This window comes from Eschrichtius robustus, chromosome 12, assembly GCF_028021215.1.
Source record: "Eschrichtius robustus isolate mEscRob2 chromosome 12, mEscRob2.pri, whole genome shotgun sequence".
NCBI lineage: Eukaryota > Metazoa > Chordata > Mammalia > Artiodactyla > Eschrichtiidae > Eschrichtius > Eschrichtius robustus.
The window spans coordinates 83,262,951-83,278,499 of record NC_090835.1 but is presented as its reverse complement, the minus strand read 5'-3'; the positions used below and the strand labels follow the sequence as shown (position 1 = coordinate 83,278,499).

The following is a 15,549-nucleotide window of genomic DNA, read 5'->3' as shown; positions in this document are numbered from 1 at the left end:
TGCCCTCACTATCCTGTTGAGACTTCTGAAATGGAAAAAGTACCTCTGCTGGTCCTTGCTGGTAAGTCAGAGCACTCCAAAATGAGCTTTTTCTTGCAAGAAGACTTTTCTTGACTTTTTCTTGTAAAAGAATGTACCATTGATTAAAACAAGAGAAAACCACACTCATGCACACCAGCCTGATCTTAACCTCCCAGACAGCAGCTCGGCATCCTCTGTTAACCATCCTGGAGACAGCCAGGCCTGCAGCAGCCCTTGCAGCTTCTGCCTGACCAGCTTATCAGACGGTAACAATTTCTGGTGACTACAGACGGGACCAAACCATTCCTTACAGCCCTGTACATTATCTATAATATGGTCATAAATACTTATAACATCTTCTGTCAAGGAAGTCCTGTTGCTTCACAGGCATTATCTTAATACCTTCCAAATGTCTTCAAAAGGATGTTAGTCAGCTGAGAGTGAGTTAATTATAACCAGGCACTAAATTTCTCCTCCTCGCATCTCATTAAACTACACTGAATCTAAATTCAGCTTAATACAACTGCTCTACCAGATTAGGAACTCCTAAAGGACAGGCTTTGGGCTCCCATTTCCTTTATATTCCCCTTGGGCATTAAACATTCTGGTTCTCCATAAAAAGGATGACCTTAATTAGTCTTACTGACTCACCAACCAAATTACAAACCCAATCTACAAACCCACTATGGGTTGGAAAGGGAGAGTCACGACCTCCAATTCCTCCGTGAACCATCAATGTTTAAAACATTTTCCCCATCATCTGTTTTCCAGAAAGGGTTTAGCATGCTTGAGTGGTAACACATCCCCTCCCTTTAATCTGATTCTTGGTGAAAGAGGAGAGCTGGTCCCTTGCTGTTAGGGATCTAATGTGACCACAGGCAGAAAGGCTCAAGAGATTTTAGTGTGGGAAGGGCTTTAAAGACCACTTACTTAGGAGAGGGCACAGAGGTGTCAACCCTAGGCCACACTCTTGGTAACTGGCTTCCTGGGGTCCCACACTGAGAGGCATTCAGGCCCCAGCGAGCTCCAGAGAAGATGCTGTGATCGATGTACAAGTCTGCCACCGCTCCTGGGGGACACCAGGCTCAGGAGGGGGCCGTGGCACAAAGCCATGTATTTGCCATCCCTGAGCTGACTCTATGATGAAGAGTTAGCAACTCACAGTCTACTGTTTTCCTTAGTTTTCCAAAAAGTAGAAGTCACAGCAATCATAAAAAATTATTTCAGGGACTTCCCTGGTGGTCCAGTGGGTAAGACTCTGTGCTCCCAATGCACGGCCCAGGTTTGATCCCTGGTCGGGGAACTAGATCCCACATGCATGTTGCAACTAAGAAACTCGCACACTGCAACTAAGAAGTCCGCATGCTGCAACTTTAAAAAAAAAAAAAAGGATCCCACGTGCCACAACTAAGACCTGGTGCAGCCAAAATAAATAAATAATAAATAAATAAATAAATAAATAAATAAATAAATAAATAATTTCAAAGATTTGCAACAGCAAAGGTTTAAGGAAAATAGATGTTCCCTGAAAAAGACACAGACTGAGGTCCTCATGGACCCAGAAATTGTTACCGTCTGATAAAGTGGTCTCATGGTGTTCCCAGAGAGAGTCAAAGGTGGAATTTCTAGGCTCGTTCTCACCTGCACCCTGACAAGGACCACCATTCGGTGTTTCACAGGCGAGAGGATTAAGAAGAGCTGGGTAGTCCGCCAGTGATTACACGGCTTCTGTGATTGGACTTCATGGGGAAGGGGGTAAGAAAAGAAACTGAGGTTTGAGAATCACTTAAAAGTCAGCGATTCCCAAAGCCAAACGACAAGTATTAAACAGAAAAGTCAGTGTGATGCTTGTTTTGATAGGAAAAAATGGAGAATCAATTTCTTGAACTTGAACTAGCAAAGCTCCTGATCAGTCAATCAATAGTATTCACGTGTTTTCTGCTCTGTTCTTAACCCTGATGGGCCAAAAGGGCAGCCACAAGGCAAATGATACGGTTCCTTTCCCCACCAGCTTATATAATCTCTCTCCCTCTCCCCTGAGGTGGGCTTGGACGCCTGAGGCCAGGTCAGATCTCTGGAGAGACAGGTGGCCTCCCAACATCTACTCTGTGCTGTCAGCCAACTGCTCCCAGGTGAGAGGAACGTTTTTGGCAGCAACCGTAGTACACAGCAGGCAAGATACCTTAAGAAAAGGCAAGGGAGAGGAGGCAGACATGTGATTCTGGAGACAAATAAACACAATTAGCTGTGCTAGAAACGAAATGAAAAGACTCAGTGGGAAGACTATGATTCCTTCTGCCAAGAGAGAAAACCAGAGGAAAATTCATTTTAAAAGAAACCTTTTACTTCCCTTGGCAGCCAAAGCACAATGACAGTCATATTCTCTGTGAAGTCTTTTTCATTGTGGGTTTCTCCACCCTTTCAAACACTAGCACGATAAGGGTTTGATTGCTTTGTCAGATTTGCTGCCCAAAGAGGATCCATTAATATTTCAGGCCAGTCTTTTCATTCCTCGAGATGACAAGTCTAAGACTTTCACAGCCATTCTATCCCTGTGTACCTAAATAGACCCTGCTTGCAGCAATGATTGGGTGGTTGAATTCACAGAAATCAATAGTGTTGTCCCTGGGAGTTTGCTTTCCTGCTTCCAGGATCCAATTCCACAGTGCAGGATTAGCTACAGCAGAGGGGTCTAATGGCTACCTTAACAGAATGTGGTGGTTAACAGGACAGGCTTTGGAGTTAGGCAACTTGGGTTTGAATCCTGACTCTGCCTTGGATGACCTTGGGCAAATAATTTAACCTCCTTGTGTCTCACTGTCTTTACCTATAAAGTAAGGATATAGTGGTACCTAATAGGGTTGTTGTCATGTTTAAAGAATTATGATAAAAGAGCCCTCGTCTTTTAGAAATGCACCCAAATCATGAAATGGTGGCTTGGGTTTGCTTCAAAATCATTTGGAGGTAAGGTGTATGTAGAGAAGTTGGCCATGAGTTGGTAATTGTTGAAGTTGGGGATGGGCACGTGGAGGTGTATTCTACTATTCTGTCCACCTCTGTCTGTCTGTCTGAAATATTCTATAATAGAAAGTTTAAGAGAGAGAGAAGATAATACAGGTAAAACTGCTAGCACACAACATGTGCTCAACTAATGCAATCTGTCCTAGATCAGAGAGGGTTTTGAAGCTGTCACTTCTAGGTTCAAAAGGAACCAGGATCACAGCCTGCCTCTCTAGACATGGGTTGGCTCTGGGGCCAGAAAGATGGGGGGTCAGGGGGTTGCAGCTGAGAACTTCACTGTCACTCTAGGCCATCCATTATTGCCCAATCTTTTCATCATCAAACCTGGTTTTTTTTTTTGGTTTTTGGTTTGTTTTTTTTTTGCCAAACTGTGAGGCATGTAGGATCTTAGTTCCCTGACCAGAGATCAAACCTGTGCCCCCAGCATTGGAAGCGTGGGGTCTTAAGACTGGACCACCAGGGTAGTCCCATGAAACCTGTTTTAAAGTGATTATTATAAATTCTCCATGCTTTGAAAGTTTTCTAAATCAACCACATCCATTAAATGATTCATTACTCTGTATCTTTCAGCCAGATACACCTAATCACAGGCCAGAGTTTAGATGAGCTGTCAGGTGGCTCCAAATGAAGCTACTATCACCCCAGCCTAAAGCAAAGGACTTTCAAGTTTTAATGGTCTGTGCAGCTGTTTGACACACATATACAGTATGTGGTTTTGTAAGCATATGAAATCATGAAGACGGGCTCAACGCACTACCCCCAGCCTGTGCCCCCCGAGCCTATGCTTTCAATAGGTTCAGGGAACCACATATATAAATTTAGCAACTCCAAGCTTCTGGAATCCCTTAAATAGGGTGATGAGCTGGGCAGACAGGAAATCCCACCCTGGACCCATTCCAGGCTACAGATGCATTGTAAGGGAGCCCTTTATTAAACCCAAACTCATCTGCCCCAGGCCCTCTCAGAAATGAGGATCTGTAACCAGCTCTGATACTTACTAACTGTAGTGGCCTTGAGCAAGCCACTTCATTTCTTTTTCTCATTGGTAAACTGGGATCTCTCTCTCCTAAACTTGTTTCGGGGAGTAGAGACAAGGTTAAAAAAAAAAAAAAAGTGCATTGCACAATGCCTGGCACACAGGAATTGTTCAATACATAGTAGGTATTTTATGTTTCTGTATGCCTTCATGCACACGTGGGTGTATTATCATTACCTCCTTTGGAATTAGGTCAATATATCTAGACACGATGGTCCTCCAGGCCATAAGACATATCACAGCCACATAATTATAAATAGTTTAATTTTTTTTCTTTCATGGGACAAAATTGTATACATACTTCATGAACTAACCTGAATCTCTTCACCACAATGAGATTTGATGAATCAGTTTCTACCTGCCTGAAATGCTGCCCAGTTTCAATGAAATTCTTGGCACTTTACCTGAACCTGTCTGTTTGGGTGACATTCTACCACTGCAGCCAATTCCAACCCCAGCATTAGCCCATGCATGAAACTGACTAATGCTACTTTATGAAGTGCTCAGGGTTCCTGGCAACTCAAGAGAACAACATTGATGCCCCTATCTTGCTTAAGTGCAGGAATAGAAAAGCTAAGATGAGACTCCTGGAATGACTTCTTTGGACAGAGTGAAATACACCAGGGAGAATATAAATTTTCTAATTCAAGAGCCACTACACTCATCATTGATTTTACATCCTCCTCCTTTTTCTTCCATATTTTATACAACCAATTTGAGTCTAAAAGGAAAATGAGAAGATAGTTTTCACCAACAAAGTTTCATTTCTCACAAAAGAACGATCTACAGGCAATATTCAGCAGAGTATGTGTATTTTCATTCCGTCTTCAAGTGGTTTGGGTAAGGGTAGCCCTTCTCCAGTTTCTAGACTGTAGACTTATCTTGAACCTCGGGAAATTCTCTCAGACTCCAAAGAGCAGGTGCAAGAATAGGGCAAATACATAGTTTCAAGCTACTGGTGAAAAGCAACAAATTATCTATTCCTTAAGAATTGAGGTTTTTTTTTTTTTCTTCTTTTCTTTTTTTTAAAAAATTATTTATTTATTTATTTATTTATGGCTATGTTGGGTCTTCGTTTCTGTGCGAGGGCTTTCTCTAGTTGCAGCAAGCGGGGGCCACTCTTCATCGCGGTGCGCGGTCCTCTCACTGTCGCGGCCTCTCTTGTTGTGGAGCACAGGCTCCAGAAGCGCAGGCTCAGCAGTTGTGGCTCACGGGCCTAGTCGCTCCGCGGCATGTGGGATCTTCCCAGACCAGGGCCCGAACCCGTGTCCCCTGCATTAGCAGACAGATTCTCAACCACTGCGCCACCAGGGAAGCCCTTCTTTGCTTTTCTTAATCTTGGACTACATCACCCTAATCAGATAAATGTCACTGCCCTTAATGCTAGTGTCTCAAGACCAACAAAAACCTCTTAAATCAATAACCCTAGCTCTGATCTCCTTTAGGTTCTTACAGCCCCAGGAACCACCTCAGCCTGGAAAGGGGGGAGAGCTCGGTTCTTCTCTGGGTGTGTTCGCCTCGAAATCTTGAAGTCTCCCATTACCTCTATCATAGACTAACATTTATTATAATTATTATTAATTCACTCATTCAACAAGCCCTGCTCTGCTATAGTATGGAGTCTTCATTACATAAGAGAACAGGGTCAGTTTATTAGCGATCTAGATGGCTTGGAGCTTGTACCCTTCCAGACACGCTGAGGACAAAAGACTTCCCTAAGCCCCAGGCTTAACTCAACCTGATCGTCCAACCCAGGTGACTTCCAGCAGAGGGCGGTTCCCCACCTTTGGGGAAGTGGGGTTCTGAATGTCATGTGGGATAACATGAGGTCTTTTTTTTCTTTTTTAATTAATTAATTTATTTTTTAAACATCTTTACTGGAGTATAATTGCTTTACAATGGTGTGTTAGTTTCTGCTTTATAACAAAGTGAATCAGCTATAAATATACATATATATCCCCATAACATGAGGTCTTATTCTTCCACTCTAAGCTCCTGAGTACAGCCAACCAGCACCTTCTACTTACACATGGCCTGAGCTTCGCTTCAGCTCTATGCACAGGTATGAGAAAGACTTGAGGAATCCTTTCCCCACCTACCTCTGAAGCAAAACATCCTCCCTACAACTCAACTCCAAACTGTCACCTCTGTAGGGGCGGGGACTGCATTTGGGTTCAACATTCCATCTTTACCCCACGTTCAGCATAGACCCTGGCCCTGGTAAGCCCTTAATACTGATGAATGAATGAACAAACGAATGAACAAGATATCCTTTGCTTCTCAGACCACTTCCCAGAAGTCCATCAAATCTCACTCCACAGGGTTACTGTTCAGGTTCCTTCTCAGCCAGGACTACCCAGGCCACACGTAAGGTTGGCACTCCTAACCCCCAGGCTGCTCAAGGGTCAACTGTACATTTCCTGACATCAGTAGATGTTCAGTCAATAGTTATTATTTTGATGTATTATTTGAAGTTGCATCAAGTTCATGCTCCATCTACATCAGAAGAGACAGAAAGGTGTGGTGGATGGAGCCCTGTAGCAGTAATCGGAAGCTACTCAGCCTGGGTTTGAGTCCCTGTTTTTGCCCTTTTCTCATTGTGACTTTGACAAATTTCTTACCATCTCCAGCCCCAAGTTTCCTTCATGTGTAAAAAAAAAAAATCAATATGATATCTGCCTTCCATGCCTCACAGGGTGGTTGCAAAAGTTGTATTTGACAAGGTATATAAAAGCACTTTGAAAACTGTCCAGCAGGACTTCCCTGAAGGCACAGTGTTTGAGAATCCACTTGCCAATGCAGCGGTCACGGGTTAGAGCCCTGGTCTGGGAAGATCCCACATGCCGCGGAGCAACTAAGCCCGTGTGCCACAACTACTGAGCCTGCGCTCTAAAGCCTGCAAGCCACAACTACTGAGCCCACGTGCCACAACTACTGAGGCCCACACGCCTAGAGCTGGTGCTCCAAAACAAGAGAAGCCACGGCAATGAGAAGCTCGCACACCGCGATGAAGAGTAGCCCCGTGCTCGCCACAACTAGAGAAAGCCTGCATGCAGCAACGAAGACCCAACGCAGCCATAAATAAATAAATAAATAAAATAAAAACAAAAAAACAAAAAAAAGCCTGTCCAGCAGATGCATGCACAGAAATATTGAAAGAGGTAAATTTGTCAATATTAATTAAATACCTCTAAGGCTCTAAAGCAAAGTTTTCCAAACTTTTTTGACTGCAACCCATTAGAAGGGACATATTTTACATCACAAGCAAGTATACATTGATCACTAAAACAAAAGCTTAACAAAACAATACTTATGTTACTCTCACATTTTTAATTCGGTTCTCTTCTTTATACTTTTCTTTCTTTCTTTTTATCCTTAAATGCAGGTCATTAATTTCACAAGGCATGGTCCTGGCTCTCAACTCTCACTGGGCATCAGAATCATCTAAGGAGCATCTTAAAACATCTGATGCCCAGGCCCTGCCCACTGAGATTTTGAATCAACCGTCTGGGGTGGGGCCCAGGCATCTGCATTCTTAGAAAGCCCCAGGTGATTCTATTGTACAGCCAGGACTGAGAACCACAGAACTGATGGTTTCTAGCTCACAGCTGAAAAACCACTGCATTATTTACATGTGGGTCTGCTAAACACTTTGGAATGTCATCCCACCCCCACCCTGCTGAGACTCCCCTGGTTACTCTGAATGGACCACCCACTCCTCTGGCTCAGAGCGCAACAGAAAAACACAGCAAAGCAGTAAAGTCAAAGCGGAGCCTGGGCTTTATGGGCGGCCTCCTTTCTCCTCCCAGATGGCTGGGGAGCCCCATGCAAAGCAAAAACTGCAGCAGATTTGGAGTATTTTGTTAAAACTGAAGGGACCCCTCCAAAAACTTTTTGCTTGAGTACGAGGGGCTAAGGAAAAGTAAAGAGAAACTGCCAGACACCTGGCCTGCTCACACAGCAGAGGAAGCTCTGACCATACAGAGACCAGGGTCCGAGTAGAGCCTAGAAGACAATCTGGGGGTGTGTGGGTAGGGCTTCCCCACCTGACCTTCTCCTCCTTCCAAGTGTGGCTTGGAGGAAACCGAAAGCTGCTCCAGCCTCAGCTCATCTTTGCCCTCCACAAGAAAGGTCTGGGGCGTTGCCCTGCTCACCTGGTTGGAGTGATCTGCAGCCCACTGCCAGCAGAACCAGGGCAGAACCTAGGCCAGAATGCAGAAGGAACCACAGACACCAGGGGCCCTACTCTTGGACACATGAATGGAATCAAGAAACCTGACTCGGGGTTTCCCTGGTGGCGCAGGGGTTAAGAAGCCTCCTGCCAATGCAGGGGACACGGGTTCGATCCCTGGTCCGGGAAGATACCACATGCCGCGGAGCAACTAAGCCCGTGTGCCACAACTACTGAGCGTGCACTCTAGAGCCCACGAGCCACAACTACTGAGCCCACGTGCCACAACTACTGAAGCCCGCGCAACTAGAGCCCGTGCTCCACAACAAGAGAAGCCACTGCAATGAGAAGCCGGCGCACCGCAACGAAGAGTAGCCCCCGCTAGCTGCAACTAGAGAAAGCCCGTGCGCAGCAACAAAGACCCAACACAGCCAAAACTGAATAAATAAATTTATTAAAAAAGAAAAATGAAACCTGACTGGGTTCTGTACACAATGGGTTCAAAAGCCAAAGCTGTCTATTTAAAGCATAGTCCCTGGATTTACCAACCAGACATAATACTAAGAGTTACCATTTACAGGGCACCTCTGTGAGCTAAGTACTTTATTTACACTATCTCATCTAATTCCACAATAGCACTTCAGACTTGCATTTTATAGACACTCAGGTTAAGGAACTCACCCAGGGTTGTTCCAGGATGCTAACAGGTTGGTCCCCACTCCAGGTCCCTTGCTATAGTCCAGGGTCTCTCAGCGCTACTGACATTTGGGGCTGGAAAATTCTTTGTTGTAAGGGGATGTCCTGTGCGTTATACTATACCTAGCAGAATCTACCCATTAGATGCCAGTAACATCTCTCCTCTTCCCAGCTGTGAAAATCAAAAACATCTCCAGACATTGCCAAATGTCCTGGTGGGTTGGGGGGCGGGGGGATGCAAAAACACAGCCCCTACTCCTTATTAAGAACCACTGCTCTAGTCTAAACCACGCTGCTGTATTGTTTTCTGGGTGTAAACCACCATTCAGAAGAGAGATAGAGCAAGGGCCAAACACCGCTATGTAGGTGATAATCAGAACACTCCGGGAAAGTATGGAACAACAATAATAGCCCCCTATCCTATGGTTATACAGTGATCCCTCAGTATCTGTGGGGGATTGGTTCCAGGACCCTCCTCAGATACCAAAATCTGTGGAGGCTCAAGTCCATTATATACAATGGCATAGTATTTGCATGTAACCTACCCACATTCTCCCATATACTTTAAAACATCTCTAGATTACTTATAACACCTAATACAATGAAAAGGTTATGAAAATAATTGTAAATACAATGTAGATGCTATGTAAAGTAAATGCTATGTAAGTAGTTGCCTGCGCATGGCAAATTCAAGTTTTGTTTTTTGGAATTTTCTGGAATTTTTTTCCTAAATATTTTCTGATGTTTATTTCAATTCACAGTTTAAGGCAAGACAAAATTTTAAACATGAAATTTTTCTCTGCCCTTTGGCCTCCTCCCTCCCCTTTACCATTCATTGTGAATCTGCATTATGCATTAACCAGACTCCCCAGTGGCAGAAACACCTGTTCAAACATAAAGATCAATTGTTCTTCTGACTGCCACATAACTCCTTAGAAGATAACATTCCTTTGTCAGTCCTTAAGGGGTCATAATAACACACCCTCACCTTATACCTGCAGACATCTTTGGTGAGCTTTATGTACAATACCAATATATCATTTCCCTTAAAGATAGCGATTAATGCAGAACAGACTGATGAGAGATACTGGGCCACACCTAATGAAAGCTCTTCACTTAAATACTTGCTTATGACCTTATTAATGCTACTAGCTATATTACTTGCATTCTGCCTATTGTACAGGATTATTGCTTCTTGCATGACCAAATGTGTGACTGAGCTTCCAATAAAATTAATGATGATTAGTCGACTTGAAACAACTGATCAAAGATATAGTTCTACAAAATCAATTATTATAATAGTGTAACTCTAGATGTGGGAAGAAGCAACAAGAGGGAACCATTTCCTGGACCATAACGGAATATAAGACAGGTGATCCAGAGGCTTTTGGCTACTGTTAACAGGGCCTAGTCCAGTAATAGCACATTGAGTGGCTTATCAATCAAATCCTCGCCTGACCTGGGAATGAGCATTCCTAGGGCCGTGGGACAAAATGGTCATGAAATGCCTCCCAAACCTTGACTGAAATTAAGACTAAAAGGGAAGGGATTGTAAGACGAAAAATGTTGCCACCATCCATTTCTACAAGGAACAAGTCATTGGCCACTGCAGTCGCTGACCTATGTAGTACCCCCTGAGAGGGATTCAGGGCAAAGATCAGGATGAGGCATTTTGTGCTGCAGGAAAACTAACAGAACTGGCCCTCAGGTAGTTAGATATCTTCAGGAGAAAATTTTATGAATCCAGTTTTTTGCATCTTCCCATACTTACAGGAGCACTAAAACCATTAACTAAGGTACCTGTTCCTCGCAAATAGCAGTCACCTCTACCAAGATGCGTGCTTGACTGCACGTACTCCCTTCTCCAAAATCACATCTGTACTGGCCTCCCCCTTTACCTCTTCAGAACAGCCCTCAGAGCTCTCTGAGAGACTGTCTCCTGGGTTATAATCCTCAGGTTGGCTCAAATAAAATTTTCCATTTCTTTCTCGGATTGACTATGGATTAATTTTTTTTTAACATCTTTATTGGAGTATAATTGCTTTACAATGGTGTGTTAGTTTCTGCTTTATAACAAAGTGAATCAGCTTACATATACATATATCCCCGACTATGGATTAATTTTTTTGTTGACCTTTCCATCCACAGTTGGTTGAATCTGAGGATGCAGAGCGGCACCCCCCATCCAGCCCCCACAGGGAAGGCAGACTGTGTATCACTTTACAATACACTAAATACTTTTAGAGCCCTTATCTCCTTTTATGGCATCTGAGTGCACACCAGGATCTAATCCACGTCAAAAAATATGAACACTATCGAGAGATCTATATATTTAACCTTCTCCAAGAAACTGAGGGAAATGAACATGCAGTGAAATCCATATTAATCCTTAGCCCTATAAGCCATTAGGTGAAAAAAAACTCTTGCCAATGCATTGTCCTAAGAGAGCACATTATGTGAACTTCTGGAGGAAGAAATCTGTTTCTTATACCTCTGTCTCCTGAACAAACTTCGCTGAAACACAGAGAACTCTCACTAAATGTCGAACATTTCATGAAACCTCTATTTCATAGTAACCCCAAACCATTTGATTAAAAATTAAGATAAAATTATTTGTATGCAAATATTTTTAATAAAATTCATTCATTCATAAATCTGCAAAAAATTAAAGTCAATATTTATGGAAGAGCTGAGAACATAGTGCCAGGTTCTTCCTCCCTATCATTTAAAAAAAAGCAAAACAAAACTCCAGTTTAACTGAAACAAATGTTCCCCAGAATCATCCCTTTCAATATATGCCAAGAAAACTATAGCTATGTTGTTAGAATAATATTTTATTGGATCAAGGGAAAAAATTATAGGAGAAGCTTTTAAACAATTTTCCTTCAGCTTTTGACCAAACTCTTATACCTAACACACAATCCAAACAGGACTGTTCGTTTTTTTAAAATATCAGAATTCAAAATAAAGTAGCTAGCTCTGGTTGCAGTTAAGGTGACTCTTTAAAAACTCCTGAGAGGCCAGGAGAGTGAAAACCAGGTGTTCTCATTGACATGTTCATTTGCAAAGCCCAGCCAAAGGGAATGTCATTACTTGGAAATGATAAATTTCTACATGGCTTAAAAGGAATTTTAATACAAAACTATCCATAAGCACTATTAATAACAAGCAAGACTTTATGGAGCACTGATTATGTATGGGACACTGACCTCAGGGTTCTATATGCATAATCTTATTTCATCTTCATCACAGGCCCATGAGGTACCTACTCATTATATCTCCATTTTAGGGTAGAAAAACGGAGGCCAAAAGAGATGAATAACTTGTCCAAGATCACAGCTAAATCAAGATTCAAGCCATGGCTATATGAAGCTTTAGGTTAACAACCTGAAAAAAACTTGGGAATTTATGGAACCAATGGCAGAAAAGGGATATGTTAATTTTTCACGCTGTGTGCTATGGAATCCCAAAACTGAAATGGCTTTTCAGAAATCATTCTCTTCCCCTTGATTCTATATAGATTCTTTCACATAAAAACTCAAGTACCAGGCATTAATGACCCATGAGGTAAGTGACTTTCTGACTACATTTTTTTCTGAAAAAACAAGTCTTTTGTTCATCTTGCTTTAATGCAAAGGGATGGAAACTGCCTGGTAAAGAATACATGGAAGGGGAAAAAAAAAGGCTTATTTTCTCCAGCCCAGTAAGCCATAAGGTACAGCAAGGTACTATAGGGCCAGTTTTTTACACACATACCAGAGCACAAACATCCAAATGAAGGTTGCATTTCAAAGCAACTACTTTACAGTCCTAAACACATACATATACTCTTTACTGGATGACCCCTGTAGACCTGCTAGTCCTTCAAGAAGACTTTCATTACCTTAATGGACATACTTCCTATTACAACCTCGATTCTCCACCACAGCTGGCTCCACACAGTGTTTGGCTGTTTCCCAGCTTCAGAAGGTTTGCCATCACAGAGGCAATTCAGTCAACGTGTTGCCAGCTCTGAAGGCAACTCCAAAGCAGGAGCTCCAAAATTATTCTTAGCAATGACAGCATCACTAGAATTAGTACACAGCTGGCCAAGCCAAGGCTTCTGAAGGGGAGAAACATGCATTTATTTGAATGTATAAATACTGGCGTATTTATCCTAACATCTGGATAAAGAATTGGAAGAATCAGCTAGCTCTACGTCCAAGTGGATAAATATGCTAACGCAATAATAATAATGCAGATTTTGGTTCAAGGTTCTGACCACCCCCTGGTGAAAAAAAAAGAAAAGCTTGTCCTGAAATGATACCTGTGAAATGAATAGATCACTCTTCCATTAACTTGCATAATTACTGAAGAGCTTTCCTTTTCATGAAGGGGGAAAAAAAAAAGGGCCCAACATATGCTAGTTGCCAAAAATCTTTGGTCCTCCCAGGAAGCTCAAATCTCAGTGTGCATCAGAAGATGGACCTATAACTACAGCAGAAAAGAAAGGGAGTGGGAGGCATCTCTCACCCACTGCCCCTTAAAGCCCAGGAACCTTCTAAGGGAGAAATCCACTTAACAGGATTCCCAGGGCCCTGGGTCTTCCAGAATTAGCTGTTATATCAAATAATTAAACTAATTACAACACATAATTAACCATACAGGATATGTTAATATAAGATGTCAATATTATTTAACTAATTAAAGGGAGCCAGGCACCCAAGACAAACAACAGAAAAAAACAAACCAGACAGGGTACGAGTCGTTTGTTTATCTTCAGAAAGACTCTAGAATGCCCATCCACTGAGGTCCTAAGCCGCCTAGTGCCCTGCCGGGTGACCTGTTCAAGGGTGCAGCAGCTCAGGGATGGGTATAGGCTGTGCACATCCTAAGAGGGCAGTCAAGGGCAGTCCACCTTCCATGCAGGTAACTCCTATTAACTCCAGTAAAGGGAGCCCTCGCCAAAAGAAACAATCCAAAACTGCACAACACTCCTCGAGTTTACTCGGCTGTGGAATGCAATGCATTTGAGGGCGGTTCGGGTGTGTATGTGTGCATGAGAGCGCCTTCCTGATTTTCCTCCAGTTTTTACTCAGAAACAGCCTCTCAAAAGTACAGGAGAGGGGGCAGCAAGTAGCACATGTGCATCTAAAAATTACACACACACACGTAGAGCTTACCTGTACATTTGAAAACTCACTCCAGAACTATTCTTTTAAGCCCATACTCTTCTCATCGGATCCCTGGGCAAAATCACTTCTAACCCAGCTCAGAAATACGAGATGCAACCAAAAGCCTGTCCGGCCCGCGGGTCTCGCTTTTGTGAGTCTGTGCCTGAGGGCCCACAGATGCACAGGGCGCTGCGGTGCCCGCGTGGGGTCAGCGAGGTTCGCCCCTCCCTGGTCCCCCCGCCCAAGGTCCCAACACTCCCCGAGCTCGCTTGGTGCGGGGTCCCAACCTGCCCCCGTCTGGGGTGGCCCGTCTTGCTCTCTCGAGTGGGTGCCCTCTCGAGATTGCCATGACCCCATTCCACCGAGGGGGTTGCGTCCCCTAGGCCGAGATGTTCCCTGAGTCCCTGACGCACCCCTCAGCCCGCCACCTTGGACCCCTGCCGCGGCGTTCCGGCCCTCCAACCCCCTATCCTCCAGAACAGAACCCCAGGCTCCCCGCACGACTCCGCATCCCGCGCCCGCCCTCTCGGAGCCCCCTCCATCTTTCCCCAGAGAAGCCACTCGCCTCGCCCCACCCTACGCTTTCCGGGGCTCCCCTCCCTCGGGCTCCCCTCCCGCCCCGCCCGCCTCGGGCTTCCTCTCTCCGCACTCCCTTCCCGGGTTCTGCTCCCCTCCGCCCGGAGGAGGGCGCCCCAAGAATGCCGACAGGGCACCCCTCATTCCGCACTCCTCCGGACCTCTCCAACGTCAGGATCCTGACCGCTCAGTCCTCCAGGCTCGGGCTTCGGGACGCCCCAACTTCGCCTTCCTGACCCGCCGCCTCGCCCTCGGGGCTCCCGGACTCCCCAACCCCGGGGCACTGACTCCCCGCCCCCGGGCTCGGGTTTCTCCACATCGCGACCCTCCTCCGGGCTGGGGTCTGGGGCTCCCCAACGTCTCGAGCCTGACATCCCCGAGCTTGCGCCCGGGGTCTCCCCAACAGCCCGGTCCTGACGCTCCTCCCGCCCCGCTCCGCGCCGCCCGCCCCGGGACTCACCGGCAGCGGCGGCCGAGCCCGTGCGCGCAGCCCAGCCCGCACTCCCGGCCCGGGGTCCCGGCTCCCAGCTTCCTGCAGGCGGCAGAGACTGAGGCCGGCGCTTCTCAGTGGAGCAGCAGGGAAGAGGGGACCGCGGGGGGCGGGCTCCGCCCGGCTCCGCCCCTTCCCGACCCGGGGGCGGGATGCGCACACCCGCGCGGCCACAGCCGTCGCGGTTGCAGCCGGCGAGGAAGTTGACTTACGCCTCTTCCTTCCAGCCCGGTGTTAGGTCTGCACAGCCCCCTTTCGGCGGCTAAAAGCCCAAGGGGACGGGAGAAACAGAGACGAGTCTACCGCTGCCCTGTTCTTTCTAAGACCCACCCCAGGGGGGCACTGCCGAAGTCTTTCGGGCTGGGGAACAAACAACAAACTTCAT

General features: G+C 45.2%; 1 protein-coding gene across 2 annotated transcripts in view; it reads right to left on the bottom strand.

Annotated features, from left to right (window-relative positions):
• Nucleotides 1-15,227, bottom strand: part of PAQR8 (progestin and adipoQ receptor family member 8) — a 39,112-nt gene extending 23,885 nt beyond the window's left edge. Inside the window, exon 1 of one of the 2 annotated variants that reach the window (XM_068558967.1) lies at nt 15,135-15,227. The gene's annotated coding sequence lies outside the window, so the exon portion shown is untranslated. Of the gene's footprint in view, nt 1-12,828; nt 12,905-15,134 lie in introns of those variants that run through there. The other variant, XM_068558969.1, reaches the window with a different exon arrangement.
• Between the last annotated feature and the right edge of the window lie 322 nt (nt 15,228-15,549).